Source organism: Enhydra lutris, unplaced genomic scaffold (assembly GCF_002288905.1).
Source record: "Enhydra lutris kenyoni isolate GAN:26980312 unplaced genomic scaffold, ASM228890v2 scaffoldscaffold51, whole genome shotgun sequence".
Classification (NCBI taxonomy): Eukaryota; Metazoa; Chordata; class Mammalia; order Carnivora; family Mustelidae; genus Enhydra; species Enhydra lutris.
This window is the reverse complement of record NW_019154135.1, coordinates 10,053,095-10,071,015: the sequence shown is the minus strand read 5'-3', so window position 1 is coordinate 10,071,015 and position 17,921 is coordinate 10,053,095.

Sequence of the window (17,921 nt, the reverse complement as noted above, 5' to 3'; positions counted from 1 at the left end):
GCGATTTTACCTTCACTATAAATTAAGTTTCCACATGTGTATGAATCTGTATCTAGGTTCTCTTTTCTGGCCCACTGAGCAATCTGTCTATTTCTGCCCCAGCAACAGACCATCTTCGTCACTGTGTTATTCATAATTCTCGCTAGTTGATAAAGCATACGGTTCCACATTTTGGCTCAGGATTTCCTTAGCTATTCTTAAGTCCTACGTCTCTTTCACATGAACATCAGAATCATCTTTTTGAGTTATTTAAATAGGTGGAAATTCATTTGGAAATGAGTTCCTCAATCAATCTGGAAAATTAACATCTTTACAATAGTGTGCCATTCAATCCATGAACATGGTTATCTCCCTAGGTACTTAAGACTATGAAGGTGATTCATCTATGTTTCCCTTCTACTCTTGTGTGTGTATTTTTCTATATTATGAGGCTATTTCTTATTTTACAAATTTAAAATTGTTGTATTTTTATGACACTGACATAGTAGCCCTCTTGTTCTTTTATAATTCCCTTTATGATAGAATCTCTTTTGTTTAGTTGGAACATAGTTGCACCTATTTGTTGGTTTGTTTGTTTGTTTGTTTGTTTGTTTTAGTCTTTATTTGGCTACTATATGTTCTCCCACAGTTCTGTGTTCAATCCTTCTGAAATCTTCTGTGCTATATGTCCATTATAAAAAAGCATATAGTTGGGGTTGTTTTTAAAATCCACTCAAAATCCAATTCAATCACAACTAGAGAATTTAGCCTATGAATATTTAAGTAATAACATGTTCTGACTTATTTCTATCATTTTGCATTTTGTTTGTTCTGCTTTTTATTGTTATACTATTTTCTTTTCTCCTTTTGAATTCAGTGTGTTTTTCTTCACTCCTATTTTAAAAGTTGTATGTCTTCTTGGTATTTTTAGTGGTCACCACAAAAGCTTTAATATGCACACTTAATGCATAATGTTACCTAATGTTTTTTATTTTGATCCAGATTATGTTAGGACCTGAGAACACCTCAAGCCCAGTCCTCATCCTTCTGACTTATGCACTTTTGTTATAGCTGCAGCCCAACAAAGACTGTGGCCGATGCCCTAGAATTCATTTGGGCAGTATTTTCCTGAAGCTGAAGTTCCTTTCCAATATTTTCCTCAGCCCCACTTCTGTTCTCCCAGGATCTTCTGTCCCAGCTTTGGATAGAATCCAAGAGTTAATCCACAGAGTTTTGTGAAACCAGAGAAAGTAACAGGAGGAAACTACTTCACCTGAATGCCTCGTTTCCAGGATGACCATGACCAGAGAATATTCTCCTTGGACCTCACCTGCCCCTGGATAAATCAAATCCACAGGGGCTCAGAGTGTAGCCATCAAAACTTGGGTCTACAGGCATCTTCTAGGTTTAGGGGCTCTGTCTAGTTGTAGGAATATTCTAAAGTCCTCTTCAGAGAAGGGAACTCTGAGGCTCTATGAGAGGAAGTGACTGAGGTCACCAGGGAGTCAGTTGGCAGAACCAGAAATAGATTTCAGGTCTCACTCTCAGTTAGACAAGGCAGCATGTTCTGCTTTGATGCTGAGAGATAGACAGAGACAGAAAGACAGACACAGAAAGATTCGATAGCCATATTCTTTGCTCTTTCCACTCAAGCCCACCTGAAAATCCTCTGTTAATTGGGTTTAGGTTTGGGAATATTCCAGCCAGAAGAAACCCTGAACGGCAAGAAATGTAGTCTCTCTTCCCCCAGCTGCAGACCACGTCTTGTGATTTCCGCAGGGCTCAGCCTGTGCCTCTTGGTTTCTCCTTGCCCTGTGTGCTGAGTGTGGGAAAATTCTGCATTGGAGAGTTCTTTCTTCAACACTTCAGGAGCTGGCCACAGCAGGCTTTTTCCTCCTGAGGATACCAGCATGCATCTAGATCTGCAGAAGGAACTGCTCTGAAATGGTGTCAGGTTTTGGAAACCACAGTGAGAAGGCATACTTTTGACTTGCCTCTCACCCAGCTCTGATATCCCAAGGTTAAGGCCTCAAAGAACTGAGAAACTGTGGAGTGTTCTACTCCCTGAGCCCTTTTGGAGAAGGGCTATCCTTGGAGAATTTGTTCTTCCTTGATTTCTTCAGTTTGTAAACCTTTTCTTTCCCAGTGGGGCAGTCTAAGGCCCTACACATGGTGCCCCTAACAGAGATCCAGGGTCCACTCAGGGTGGTAGGAGAGAAATGAGTATAAGCTAAAGCAGTCCCTTCTGATTGCCTCTCTTTCCCAGAAATAAGAGGTTACAGAGAAAACACAAATGGAATCTAAATCTGGTAAGATTTGCAGAACCTCAAGGTTTCGCTGGGTCAGGAACAGGGTAAAAATAGACTCTCAGGATGAATCCCGTCCGGGAAAGAGAGACAAGTGAAGGGCAGGAAAATGCATTGTAAAATTTCACTTTTTCCAACTTCCTATTTGGGTTCACTGGTTTTCTCTGAATCATTTGTTTCTCCTATCATCTTAAAGGCATTACCAGTGAGCCTACTGGAAAACCAGAATCCGGGGGATTGCAGAGTAGGGAATTTTCAAAGGCCTGCTTATAAAATCTGTGGCAAAGATCCTAAAATCAGAGTACATGCCCACAGAGCCAGATAGACAAATTCCCATCATGCAGGACACCAACCCCAAACACAAAACATGGCCATGAAGCCCAGAGCGTAGACTCAAGGGGTCAAAAGAAGAGGGACAACTGAAGGTAGTTTAGTCATCTGAATGTTTCAAGCTATCCCAGATAAGCAACTGGTTATCTTATTTCTGAAAATCTCCAGGATGGGGACATTCCTGCTTCCCCTGATAGCTAGTTCCTCTCTTTTAGAACACTTATGCTAATTTCCCTCAGGGTGACCCAGTCTGTTTTCACACAGTTCCTCATTCTCTCCAGATGCTTCCATTATATTCTAAGGTTACAGAACCAGGCAGATGGACATGAAGATTCTATTTATCTGTCATTTAATCATAGTAATCTCTTTTTAAAAGGACTATCTCAAGAAATTCAACTGCCTAAAATCAGCAATGGTGAGAATACCTCATGCTGGTGAGAAATTCTCTCTTAGGACAGTTAGTCAAGTTCTTCGGATTATAAGCAACAGAGACAACTCAAGCTGCCTTAACTAGAAATTTGTTTTCATTTTCTTCTCTTTCTTTGTTTCTTTCCTAATAAGGAATAGAGGATGCTTTGTGGCATCCAAGGGGAGAGAGGTAGCGCAGGGCTTATCATAAATTGGAACAAAGAACAGGAAAGTCCAAGATGAACCCAGCCAGACTCCTAGGTTCCTCTCTCATCTCCATCAGGTCTTACAGGGTCTTCTCTCTTCCTCCCTGGCTGTCTCTCATTCTTGTAAGTCTGCAAAATGCATTTCCCTGTTGAGGCACATAGATGACCAAATATAACTACCCTAACTTCAGCCTCACTGCCTTTCTTGCATAACACCTAACATCTTAGGGAACAAGTCCAAATTCCTGGGAGTGAAAATGAAATTGGTCCATTTTAGAGATAAAACTTAGTTCAATACACTGTGCTCAGAAGGGGATGGTTGAAATATGGTTGAAATAGCAATGCCTACCCACCTTATGTGAGTGAGACCTATGTGGGCTCCTAAGACCTATCTACTATAGAGACGAGCTATAACCTTCATAGGCTTATAGTAATTAATAAGCTTTTCCATGCCCCTATATATGAGGAAAAGGCAGCTCTGGAAACTTGGAGGAGAGAGATGCACCTACATTCTTCCTGGGCATTCTTTACTTTGGTTAGGAATACATCTCAGTAAGTGAGAAAATATTGGGTGTGTCTGAGTCTTCTCTGGGTATGATCAGTGGTGTTTCACATCTGTCAGCTGGGCAGATTGGTGTGGTGAGAGATCATGGGTTAGTTCACTGATGGGTCACTTAGTAATAGTAGCATGGTCCTTTGGTATAGAGAAACCACCAGTACTAAATCCATACCCAATGTGTGCTGGTGACCACAAAAATATGTGTGTAAGACAGTGGGGACAGTCAACCCCATCTGCCATTTGGAAGAAAATTACAAAGCCCAAACACTGTATCACCTTCCTTTGAAATTAAAAAGTACATTATCACATGGATGATGGAGGACAGTAGAATATCAAGCCATAATTATGTCCAGATTTCAATAATGTCTGAATTCAGCACATGCATTTTCTTAGTCCCTTGAGGCTTCTATAATAATACTGTAGACCTGGTCACTAATAAAAAATGTAAATCCATTTCTCCCAGATTTGGGGGCTGGAAGTCCAAGATCGGGTGCCAGGACGGTGGAATGCAGGCCTTTCTCCCAGCTGTAATAAGCTTGACCCAAGGCCAAAAGTTCCAAATGCCATGTTGGTTCAGAGAGTTCTCTGTTCCTCTTGTATATTCCTGCCCTCTACTCAGGCCTGATGTCTCCAGTGGCATCCTCTCCCAGTCCTATAGTAAAGACGCTGCTGCTGGTCTTTTGCTTTCGTGAGGGACACACTTTAGTGTGATTGTGTTTCATCAACTTGGGCCAGTGAGTTCTTGACCTTTACTGGAGGAACATTTGGCTGGATGCACCCCAGGCCTGCCCTGACATCTGAAGAGAGCTCAGTAAAATACACAAATTCAGACAGTGTTGCAGGCAGTTTCTGGGTTCATGGCCCTGAGATCTCTGATCAAGGGCTACTTGACACGATCATTTCACTCAATGTTTTGTTGTTGTTGCTGGTGTTGTTGCAATTTAATTCTTGCAGAGGACTGGCTTCCTGACTTTGTAAACAGCTGCCTTCTTAGGGTGTCCTCCCACAGAGGAAAGAGGGAGCTGTTCTTCCTGTTCTCCTAAGGGCGCTAATCCTATCATGAGGACCACACCCATGTCCTCATGGAAATCGTATTATTTCCCAAAGGCTCCACCTCCAAATATCATCACAGCAGGGAGGGGAGGGCTTCAACATATGAATGTGGGGAGACCTGAACATTCGGAGCATAATAAGGTGTGTAGTTTGAAAATTTTACATTATTTCGTGAGCACATAACCACAGTTTTCAGATGATGTTGCAATCTGGTTTGTTGTTGTGGCCAGCTGAAGTAGTCATACTTCACCTTCGGATGTCTAATCTGGTGAGTTTATTTTCCTGGAGGGACACCAGCTACTCTAGTCATGTGTATTGAGGAAAAGGCCATTTCTGGTCTGCATGAGTCCCACAAGTTTAAGGGGAGGGGAGAGAGTCCAGAGCAGTGGAACCAAACACCTATTTTCTGATACTCCAGAAGACTCTTCAGTTAGGGTTTACCTGGTAAACCCATAGTGAGTGGTTCACCAAGAACGTCAACATCAGCAGCACCTGGGAACTTGTTAGACATGCAAATTACTGTCCTCCCCTTAGACCTAGTGCAGCAGAAATTCTGGAGCGGGCATCAGCAGCCTGTGGTTCAGCAAACCTTCCAAGTGTTGTGCATATTTGCTCAAATCTGAGAACCACTCCTAGACAGTGTAGCAGTACTAGAGGGATAGGCTTGGATGTACAGTGATCTAACCTTGGGGGTTCAGAATCAGAGCAGTAGGGAGTTGAATGCCTAAGAATCGCTGCTCATCCCAGCTGTCCATCCACTGCCTTCGACATCTCACACCAATCAGCTTCTTCTCCGCCCTGACGGCCCCAACAGGTAGTGGCAGCAGTGGTCTGGACCTTTGCTGAAGAGCGATGAAGTACAGAAAAAAAGCAGAAATTGCCTTGTAGGCATAGGCAAAAGGAGTAGTCAAATGTCTCTCTGCTAGTTTGTCACCCTGCTGTAATCCCTGACCTTCTCTCCACCAGCTACAACTGCTGTAATCCCTGACCCTTCTCTCCACCAGCTACAACTGCTGTAATCCCCGACCCTTCTCTCCACCAGCTACAACTGCTGTAATCCCCGACCCTTCTCTCCACCAGCTACAACTGCTGTAATCCCCGACCCTTCTCTCCACCAGCTACAACTACCCGCCTTCCTTACCCACTGAGTTCAGGATAGCCCTCAGAATCCTGAAGCGATTCACATGCTTTTGTTCTTTCTTGTTAATTCTGCCTTAATACCTGTAATTTTATCAGGTTTAATTTGAAGATAGGGAGCCCAAACTGCCTTAACATGGCATTTTGTCACCTTCTCTGGGAATTCCAAATCTATCAGTCTTTTAACCCAGTTTTCTAGAATAATCCTGCTGTGTGACATTCTAAACAGACCTACCTCTTGTATGCTTTTTTATAGATGTTATTGTTTAGAGTACTTTTAGGTTCACAGAAAAACTGATTAGAAGGTACAGAGATTTTTTTTTAACCTCTTGTTCCCATGAATATACAATCTCTCCCACTATTAACATCTCCCATCAGAGTGATACATTTGTTACAGTCCATGAACCTATGTTGATATATGGTCATCACCCAAAGTCCATGGTCTACATTAGGGTTCACTCTTGGTGTTGTATATTCTATGGATTTTGACAAACGTGTAATAACATGTATCCACCATTACAGTATCATACAGAGTAGTTTCACTGCCCTAAAATCCTCTATACTCTGCCTAGTCATCCCTCCCTTCTCCCTAACTCTTGGCAAGCTGATTGTTTTAATGTCTCCATAGTTTTGCCTTTTCCAGAGGGTCGTGGTTTTGGAAGCATACGGTATGTGGCCTTTTCAGATTGGCTTCCCCCACGTCTTTTCATGGCTTGACAGTTCCTCTCTTTTTAGTGCTGAATAATATTTCATTGTCTGGATGGAGCACACCTTATCTCAACACTCACCTACTAAAAGACATTTTAGTTGCTTCCAAATTTTGGCAAGTATGAATAAAGATGTCATATATACCCATGTGCAGGTTTTTGTGTGGAGCTAAGTTTCCAAAGTATTTGGGTAAATTCCAAGGATTATGTTTGTTAGATCCTATGGTAAGAGTGTTTAGTTTTACAAAAAACTTCCAAACTGTTTTCCAAAGCGGCTGCACCATTTTGCATTCCTGCCATCAGCCAAGGAGCATTCCTGTTTCTGTGCGTCTTCACCAGCACTGGGTGTTGTCAGTGTTTTGGATTTTGGTCATTCAAATATAGGTGTGGAGGGGTATCTTACTGTTGTTTTAATTTGCATTTCCTTAATGACATGTGATGTTGAGTATCTGTCCACATCTCTTCATGTTACTTCCATCCTTTTTATACTACTGGTAATGAGGTTTCTGGCAGCAAACAGTGTCAGCATGTTTCTGCATGAAATTATTGCATTGCTTCTTTGTTAGTTTTTAACTTCAGATCAACTTTTTCCAAAACTAAAATTGCATCCCCATTTTATAAAACTAACAATAAAATGATCTCAAATATTTGACTTGCCCTTAGTGATACAGCTAGTCACCATTCTTCTAGCCCAAGAATTGGTATTGGTCAACATGTAATCATTTTTAGAATCATCTTGAATCCATTTTAAAAGTTGGAGACTATGTTTTTATTTCTTTTCCTCAACAAATAAGTAATGGTGCATCATGTAACCCTTTCCAATTCCTTAAATATCACAGAATACAAACCATCAGATCTAATTGCACTGAATAAAATCAATGTCCACTTTCGAAAGCACTTTTAGTCACTTTCCTTCCAATTCTAGCCCATGTTTCATCTTCCCAACATAGAAACCTTTAGTTTTAGCTCAGTTTTTTTAAGGAAAAAAATAAAAACTAATGAGAAGTTCCCAATGTCTTAATTTTACACTAAATTTCTATTTTCACCAAATGGATGAAAAGCATGAATTTTTTTGAAAAGCATGTATTTTTTAAAACAATGACAACAAAATAGAAACAAACATTTAATATGAAATTGTTTGGGGAAAATTAAAAAAATTTAAATAATTAATTATGGATTATAAAGCATTACTCTTATGGATAAATTTGAATATCACAAAATGTAAAAAATGTCATTAAGATATTACATCAAAGCACAACAAACTTTGTAAACTATATTTGTAAATTATATTTCACCAAAATTAAGACTTTTATGCATCAAGAATACTACCCAGAGAGTGAAAAGACAACCACAGAATGGGCCAAAATATTTGCAAATCATGCATCTGAAAAAATTCTGGAGGAATATAAAAAGTCTAGTATATACCCAGAATATACAAAGTATCCAGAATATATAAAAATACTAACAACTCAACAACAAAAAGACACACAACCCAATTAAAAAATGAGTAAATGACTTGAATAGACCTTTCTCCAAAGAAGGCATCCAAGTGGCCAACAAACACGAAAAGATGTTTAAATTATTAGTCATCAGGGAAATACAAATTAAAATGATAATGACGTATCATCTTACAACCCCTAGAATAGTTGTAAGCCAAAAAATGGCAAATAATGAGTATTGGTGAGATGTGGAAAAATCGGAACACTCGTACATTGCTGGTGGGAATTTAAAATGGTGGAGCTGCTATGGAAAATGGGTTAGCTGTTCCTCAAAAAATTAAACAAAGAATTACCATATAACTTAGCAATTCCACATGGAGGAATCTACCCAAAAGAATTCAGAACAGGTGTTCAAATGGAAACTTGTACACAAACACAGAGCCACTATAACTCTGTCCACATTAGCTAAAATACAGGTATGACCCAAATGCTCACCAATAGATGAAGGGGTAAACAAAACATCCATTTGATAGAATGTTGTTCAGCACTAAAAAAGCAATGAAACACTGATACATACTGTAACACGGGCGACCATCATACTCAAAAACATTGTGCTAAGTGAAAGAAACCAGGCACAAAATGTCTGATCCCCTTTATAGGGAATATCTAGAATCAGCAAATCATTAGAGATAGAAAGCAGATTAGTGATCCTCTCTACTTACTGGTCTGGGGAAGGAGCATGGGAGCCACTGCTTAATGGGTGTGGGATTCCACTGGGAGGATGAAAACGTTCTGGAAGTAGATGGCGGCGCTGATCGCTGCCCAATGCTGTGATGTAGTTAATGCCACTGAGTTGTACACTTCAAATTGGTTACATCGTAAATTTTATGTTTTGCATCCTTTACAACAATAAAAAGGAAAAATGCTTCAAAAGCATAATTTAAATTTGTTGCATGGGTCAATTATACTTCTGAAACTAGAGCTTTCATTGTTTGAAAATAGAATCATTCTGTGTTTTAAGCTTCTGTATGGGAGCAGGAAGTTACGACGTTCCTCATCTCCTATCTCGTGTTATGGAAAAACATTCTGTTTGTTATAGTGGTTGGAGAGTACACCTACTTTGTTTTTCAGTTAATTTGGTTTCCACACATGTGTGGTACATCTTGGGGCTCGAGATGAGTGTGATAGATTTTTCACAAATGCCTTTGGAGACATATCCATAGGCCTTGCGAAACTCTTAGACTCGAGCTCTGGGTTTTGTTTCCCAGTGTGCAACAAACCCAGTCTTTCACTTTCCCTATGCAGTTAAAAATCAGGCTTTCAACATATCTGTATCCAGCACTTTTAGATTCACTGCTCTCTTAGATTTCAATGAATTTTCAAAATAGTCTTTGCTTAAATATTTTCTTCCCCTTCCAAATACCTGCAAAATGCTTGCAACATCCCTGCAGCTTGGACTGTCACTCCACTGTGCGTAGCTGATAACTTTTCATCTCAGAGAATAAACAGACGTCATCAACTCTTACAGCGGCCAAATACTCATTTTTATGAATATGCCAAATATTGTTTTATCTTGTGATGAACATTTAGTTTGTCTTTAATACTTGTTTCTAAACACCTTGAATAACGATATACCCCCCCCAACACACACACCCCTCTTGCTTGAGTATGTATTCTTTGAAGTTACACTGGAAAATTGGTACATTTACACTTTGATTTATATCAACATGTAAGGCTTAACTGTTTTCAGAACTGCCCTCTGAATGCTGTCGATGGGCCCCAAGTTCTCCACTCCCTTCACACAGTTTATTTTAATTTTCAGCTCATAACTATTACTGAAGTTGGATACTTTCCTTGCATTCAGTGGCCTCTTGTATTTCTTTTGTAAATCATATAATGGGGTCCTTTGTGCATTGCCCATTACTGAGTTATTTCTTTTTATTTTTTTATAAATTTGTAAAGCTCTTTGTATATGAGCAAATGCAACCCTTCTTTCATGGTCATTGCAAATATTATCTCAAAATATCACTGATATTAAGATGATGGTCTTTGTCTTCTTTCTTTCTCAAAAAACACAATCACAGACATTTTTGAATATGTATGAAAGCAGAGACAATCATATGACAAATCCCCATAAAGACACCACCCAGAGCCAATAAGTATTAAAGATATTGTCAACCGGCTTCCATCTCTCAACTGTTCTTTTTATTTATATAATTGTTTTGTTGTTATTTTCCTGGAGTAGTTTATCTTTTGTTTTTTTTTTTAAGAGTTATTTATTTATTTTTTGAGAGAGAAAGAGAGAGAGAGAGAGCGCAGAGGGGTGGGGGGAGGGGCAGAAGGAGAGGGAGAGAGAGAATCCACAAGCAGACTCCATGCTGAGCTTGGAGCCCAACTTGGGACTTGATCTCGCGGCCCTGAAATCATGACCCTGAGCTGAAACCAAGGGTTGGATGCTCAACCAACCAAGCCACCCAGGCACTCCTTGCTGGAATATTTTATTTATTTATGTATTTATTTATTTATTTATTTATTTATTTTTGCTGGAATATTTTAAAGCAAAGCTCATTTTACCCATAACACATCTGAATGCATCTCTATTACTGAGGACATTCTGACACAGAACTACTTACTATTTTCTAATATACCCACATTTAACACTAATAAAATGTCACTCACCACGTAAAACTCCTTTGGATAATATATAACCATTTCAAAATAGACCCTCCCCCCAGGTCATTTTCTTTAGGCCTTTTTGCCTGTTCAACCAGAGACAATTTCATCTGTTTACTTTGCATTGCATCCTGACCACATTTCTGTAATTCTTATCAGATTCTCTTTTCCTACAGAAGATTTTTGCATCACTCAGCTGTTCCCTTTGAACATCTCACACTCTCCTTTCTGAGCATCTGTTGGTGGGAGACCTCTGAACCTAAAAGGGGCTGTGATTCTTATTTTTCATGGTCTCCTAAGGAGCAGCTCAATATTTCCAATGTAAGTGACAGTGTGAGCTGAAACCCCAAGGTCTTCCTGCTAATTTTCCATGTTATAGGCATTTACATAGGCATTTGGGGAAGTCATGGGTTTTTCCCCAAAGCATTTCCCACTTACCACATCATCTAACAACAGAGTTCAGGATTTCCCCCAGATCAATACACTTATTTTAGTCTATATTAACTCACCTTCCCCAATTCTCCCTTGATTATATAGTGAGGAGCCTTTCCCAAGAGTCCCGGTCTTTACCAGGCACCTGTCTTTTTTTTACTCAGAAGGCCTTTCCAAGAACAATCCTGGCACTGGCAAGAAGCAGACCGCTTCTCCATACACATCAGTGGGGTGGGCCTTTCTCTGTAGCACACATCTGTTTGATTCTTGCTTCAGGTTAGGTGAATCCTTAACTTCTTCATCCCATTAGCAGAGTCCTGAGGTCAGACCCCAGGTTTGGCCAAAGTGGGTTAGTCACCACAGGTTAGTAAGTGATGGAGTTAATGGTTGTGTTTGTGGGTGTTTGAGGCTGTAAGAAGTTGTGACCACCATTAGCAGAGCTGTTCCTCAGTGCTTGGGGAATTCTGGGATGGCATGGCACCAAAATACAGAGGTAGGGTCAACGTAGAGACAATGGGGAAGTAGCCAGCAAAACTTTTCCCCAAGGCTATTCCCAGCTCCCTGCCAGCCCACAGAAACACTCTGCCAGAGCCAAAGGCAAGGCATGAGATATCAGTTAGGAGAAGTCATAGAGATCATTTCATCAACCATTCTCATCTCAGGAATAGAGATACCAAAGCTTAGGGGGGTGGACTGATCAATTTGCCCTAGCTTAGAGAGAGATGCATGACCCAATCCAGGTCTCCTGACTCATACTAGTGACATCTTTCATCTACCCAACCCAACCAAGCCAATCCATCTATGGCTAGTGACACTCTGCATCTACCCAACCTCTACCAAAGCTCAGAAGGCCAGGGATGTCTCTCAGAAGCATCTTGTGCTAGGGCAGAGGCAAAAATCACCTCCACGTGGTTGACTGCCATTATTAAATTAATTCTAAGGGACCTGGAAGGTAACTTGCTCAATCTGCGGTCTCATCAATTGCTATTCTAGAATTTCTTGTCATGAATACCAGGAAGATGGAATTCAATGTGGCACAGTTGTGTGAACTAAAGTCTACAGAAACAAAAGAGAACAGTGTGCATATAATTAAGATAAAAAAACAGACTTCCAAAGATAATAGAGTGCCAACCCTGCTGTCCGCAGGAGGCCCCAATCCAAGTCTTCCATCCCATCCTACCCTTGACCTGCCTTGGTCCTCAGTTTCTAAAGGACTTGGTCTTTTGTCTGGGAAAAGACAACAGGATTGGGTCTTTAAGAGAAGAAATAAATAGTAAGTGGTTCCCCAGGTTTTCTGCAGCTGTGTCTCCTATTTGACAACCTTACACCACCGACTTGACAGTCTGCTTGCACTAATGCATATGCATGTAAGGTGTGTATTACCCCCACGTCTACGAGGTGCTCACTTAGCCAACGACATCTGTCTTTGAACTGTCATGAAATGCTAGAATGATTCTTTTTCTTTTGTGGTGTCAATTCCTCTCTCTGTCATTATTAACCTTGTTAAATACCCTATTCCCTCCCCTTATGAAAGGCATGAACTGAGTGCTAAGTTTCAAACATACCCCCTTAACACATCCAGATGGGGAGAAAAAAAAGCACATCTAGCTATCTACTTAATCAAACATCTACTTTTACTCCATCAACGGGGAGTGGGCCCTTTTGTACATTTAACAAATTCAAGCAATTTAGCAACTGGGTTAAAGTCTATGTAAAGGTACTTCAACAACATGGGAAATACAGACACTGGTCTTCTGTCTCAGAATTGGTTAATGGAAGACGTGAAATCTCAAAACGCGCACAACAGTGGGTTCTTACAGAGCTGCCTAATGCACTGCTGGGAAAACCTTGAAACGTTTTCCATCACGGGGGGGAGGTGGGTTGACAGTTTTTGCCTTTGCTGTCAGTTCCACTGTGGGAGGCTCCTAAATTTATTATACCTAGGAAATGATTCTAGCACAAACGTACCCTGGAAGAAGCAAAGAAGCAAGGCATGCACTGCACTCTTGTACATGCAATGCCAGTTATTACTACAAGGCTATGGAGGCTGAGTCTTGGCCACCCTATGGGCAATGACCTTGGGCACATCTCTGACTTAATCAAGAGGGCACCGAGCAACAAATTGTCCCATTGGCCTTTCCACATCGATTAGCTGATCAAGCCTTACCTGAAAAAAACATTTTTTGTTTTTTTTTTTCATAAAGTAAAATAGAACTTCATAGTGGAGCAGCAGTGTTTTCCCTGGCATGGGTGTCTTTATGAAACGCCATTTTGTTGAGTAATCCAAATGCTCAGTACCTTCTGGTAGGTAGATCAGACGTCAAACATGACTTTTGGGTCATCAAGAAGCAGCTTTATGTCTTTTTTCCCCCAATCTCCTCACTTTGGGAGGCTCCTATCCCTCAGTGTCCTCACCCAAAAAACCAGAACAATAGGATGATCCAACTTCCTAAGGAGGAGAAGATTGATGAGTGCTTTTTGCTGATTAGCTCAAAAGCCATGCAAATATAAATCACCCAGTACTGCATATACCACTATGTTGCTACCCAGGGCGCCTGGAGCTCTTGCTGAAATCAACAGGGGTTCCAAGAGTATATAAGAAATATATGCTGGGAGAGATGGGTCTGGGGTATTTTGGTGATGATTACTGGAGCGCTGTTTAGTGGAGTGGCAACTGCTAAGTGTATGATTATCGATCGCTGCATTTGGATCTGCTCTAAGAACTCTGCTCTGTCAGGTAGCCTTGCTCAAAGGGCATCAATCATGTGGCACAACACTCTGTCTTGCAAGCTTAATGGCATTGGAATCCAGAGGGCCAAAGGCTGCCCTGAGAAGCCAACAAGGACAGAAGGAGTAAGAGCAGACAGAACTGTCTTTTCCTTTGCCAATTAGAATCTAATATTAAGGTAATTAAACTAGCATACAGGTTCTTCTGATCTATAATATTGATCGAATGATCAATAAGTGCACATCTGCACTCTACACTTGGCCAGGGAAGCCAAATTCCTTGGTTCTACTGCCGGGTTAATCACTTAGCTTATTACACTTTGATGGCCATACAGTGTGTCCCCAGACATAGTCAACTGTCTCACAGACATACACAAATCCCAACCCTCGACTTGTAGTAAAGGATGAGGTCTTCATTTTCTGTATTCTCTTTCTAACACAGGTTTGCTATCATCTGTAAATTAAGACAACAAGATTCCTTCTCCCGAAATGCAGGATCATTGGGTACAACACATTGAAAACATGCTGCTTGCCAGAATATGCTCATGAGGTATCATCACAGAAAATAAAGGGATATTATAATGTGAAGGCAACCCTTTGGTTTAATTGCAAAACACTGTTTAAACTAAAGGAAATTGTGTATTTGAGCTCTGAAGTGGAAATAAAGTTGCCAGTTTCTGAGATGCCTATTATAGAAAAATGAGTTCTTTTTCTTCATTAGAAAAACATATCTGCAAGTAATAAGAATATTATGAGTAAATATTAAAAGAATACATAGCCATTAGGCTGTGAGTAGGTACAGAATGCATTATATCTTTAAATAATTTCTAAATCACCCATTTAGGGAAAAAAACAAACAAACTCCTGTCCCTACTAAATTATCATCTGTGTTCTTATCCTACAGAAATAAAGAGGCATCAACTCTCTCAGGATAATTGCTTCATACAAACAGAACAGGATTACAGAAATTTCCTTATGAAGCCGAAGGGTTATATTTTTAAATTATTCCTTGCTTCCTTCTGAAAAATTACTTGAAAGTCTACAGAAGAGTGCATAAATGAGGATAGGGTGAGCTACACTGTCAACTCTTCTACAGACCAAGGAAGGAATGAAATGCAGAACATTCTGTTCTGAACTCATCACTGCCAAGACAGCATTCAATAAGTCAATAAGAAACCTGACTACATGCATGAGCTGAGAGCCTCAGACATACAGAAGGACAGAAAGAGAAGGTGGCTTCTTCCAGCTGTAAGACTAGGAAAACACAGTTCCTTTGCAGAGTAGAAAAACAATATGACAACTCCTCATCATATAATTTAAAGGAAATCATTCCACCTGAGTTAGAAAAAAGTCAGATGAATGCTTCAAAAGTAGTGACAACAAATGGAAATACCCATTGTGTGTTCTGGTTCTAGGCATTGAGGAAACAACACATAGCAAAGAAACCCCTCTATCTTCATAGAGAGTAAGCAAAATAAATGTTAATTATACAACATGTTGGAAGATAAGCATTGTGTAAAAATGTAAAGAAGAGAAATTAGGAGAAGCTTGGGTGGGAGTAGGTGTTGTTGCACTTCTTGGAGGATGGGCCATGACTATCCCAAAGCTGAGATGACATTTGAGCAGAGACTTGAAGCAGGTACGAAGGCAGGCAGGCAGGTATCCTGAAAAGCGTAGGTGCAATGAGCTGCCTCCAGTACTTGAGGAACAGTAAATCAGAGCTAAACGGCTGGAGAGCAGTGAGCAAGAGGGACAGTAAGTGGCTGGACATGAGAGGTAGAGGAGAAGGATGGTGGAGGAGAAGAGAATCACCTGACCTTTGAGCTTCAACTATTGTCCCCAGAGATCTAGCGCGCTCTCCAGAGAAGAACAGTGTGATCTGATGAGCTTTTCATCAGACCCTCCCTGAATGCTGTGAGGGACAAGGACAGGAGCAGACAGCCATTAAGAGCCCCCAAACAAAAGGTGACAGAGTTTGGACCAGTGTGGTTGCAATGGAGATGGGAGAAGGTTGAATGATGGATGTTTGTTGGAGGCAGAGCCAGCAGAAAGTCCTGATGAAGGGATCATAGAAGGAAGGGAGCCATCAAGAATGCCTCCAGATCTCCTGGTCTCAGCAATTTCCAGTTGTTATTTGATTAGGTGAAGAAGGCTGTAAGGACACAGGTTTGAGGGGAAAGATCAGGGACGTGTGTAGGGACATGGTAAATATTAGATGCCAGCTAGATGTCCAGGTAAAGGTGTCGAGGAGGCGTAGATGCATTAGTCTTGATTTCAGGGGACAGTTGGAACTGCAGATATCAGTACAGAATAACATTAAAAACTATGCCCAGGGAGTTCCCCCATTTTAGGCAAGAGACTGAGAAACCAATGACACAGGGAAAACCCAGGCAAACGTGGCCCCCTGAATGTCTACTTCACTGATAGCAACAAGTTCAAATGAAATGCTTGTGAAAATTTGTGTAAACTTGAGAGTGCCAGATATCCTCACTTACTGCTTCTGAAACCAGCCAGACTTGGGCACCAACCACTGTGAAATAATTCTTTGCAGCTCTTTTCAGGTAAAGGAACAATCTATTTGCAACCGGATTAAGGTCTGTCCCAATTGTGAATGTGGGACTATCTTTCAGATATTCTGCCTTTTCCCTCACCTGCTTTCAGCTTGATGTCACCTTAAGGACCTTCACGGAAATGCAGGAGGGGGAACTAACACTCATTACCAGGTACTATGATGAAAGATCTACATTCATGCTCTCAGTCAAACTTCATGCCAGCTCCATGCAGCGGGATTTATTTTTCCTGTTGTGGAGAAGACAATGCAATACTCAGAGAAGTAGGGTGACTCAGATAAGTTCCCACAGCGACTTTGTGTGTGGAGAGGAGAGACACTGAGAGTTTTAGGACATTTTCCACAGTAGAGTATCCCCTCTCAACCCCCTATCCAAAACTATCCCACTTCCTTTCAAGACTAGACAGGAAAGATTTGTGATTTGTTAATGCCAAAAAGAGAAAGTTGCTATGAAAACACAGAAATAACTAGACTCCGTGTCTGTGTACTTTACAGATCAGAAAGTCCATTTGTAAACCTTAATCTTTCCTGGATGTGCCCATCTGATCCCTTTGTCAAGGCTTGTGCTGTCAGGACAGGTGCTTTGGCCATATGGGAAATAAAAAAATTGAAAGAGGACCAGAGGGAAAGAAACACATCCCTCCAATTGGAGAAGGATGTCTTAAAGGAATTGGTCCTTGGAGGGAGAGGTATGGGGCATAGCTAAGAAACCTGACCAAGATGTGTATCCTATACCAACCACTTAGAAATTGAGTACACCGGTGGTGCCTGGGTGGCTCAATCTGTTGAGTATCTGACTCTTGATTTCAGCTCAGGTCAAGATCTCGGGGTTGTGAGATGGAGCCTAATGTCTAGCTCCATGCTGAGCATGGGGCCTGCTTGGGATTCTCTTTCTATCTCCCTCTGTCCCTCCCCTTGCTCTCTATCTAAAAAAAAAAAAAAAAAGGAAGAAGAAGAAAGCAGGTACATCAAAATATCAGTAAATACTCAGTGCTGACTATGTGTCAGGAATCCATCTAACTATGCTTACCACACACGAACTCCTTCAGATCATGAACCTTCCTTAGGAACTCATATTATTGTTGCTGCTTTGCCATTATTCCCATTTTTCAGAAATGGAGACTGAGGTACAGAGAGGCCTAGTGACTTCCCAACCTATGAAACCCAAATGATTGGTCTCCAGTCTGTCACTTAATCTTTGACCCCAGGCGAGTCACCATTTCTGAGCTTTGTGTCCTTATGTGGGATAAGGACAGCCAGGATGGCCTTGCTGTATTCTTAGGTGGGAAATAATGTCTGGAAATGTCCTTCACAGAGCTGGGCTCAGTAGAGCAGTCACTAGAATATTACCTCCAGTCTTTTGTTAATTCCCTTTGGAGGAGAATTTTTCAAGTAC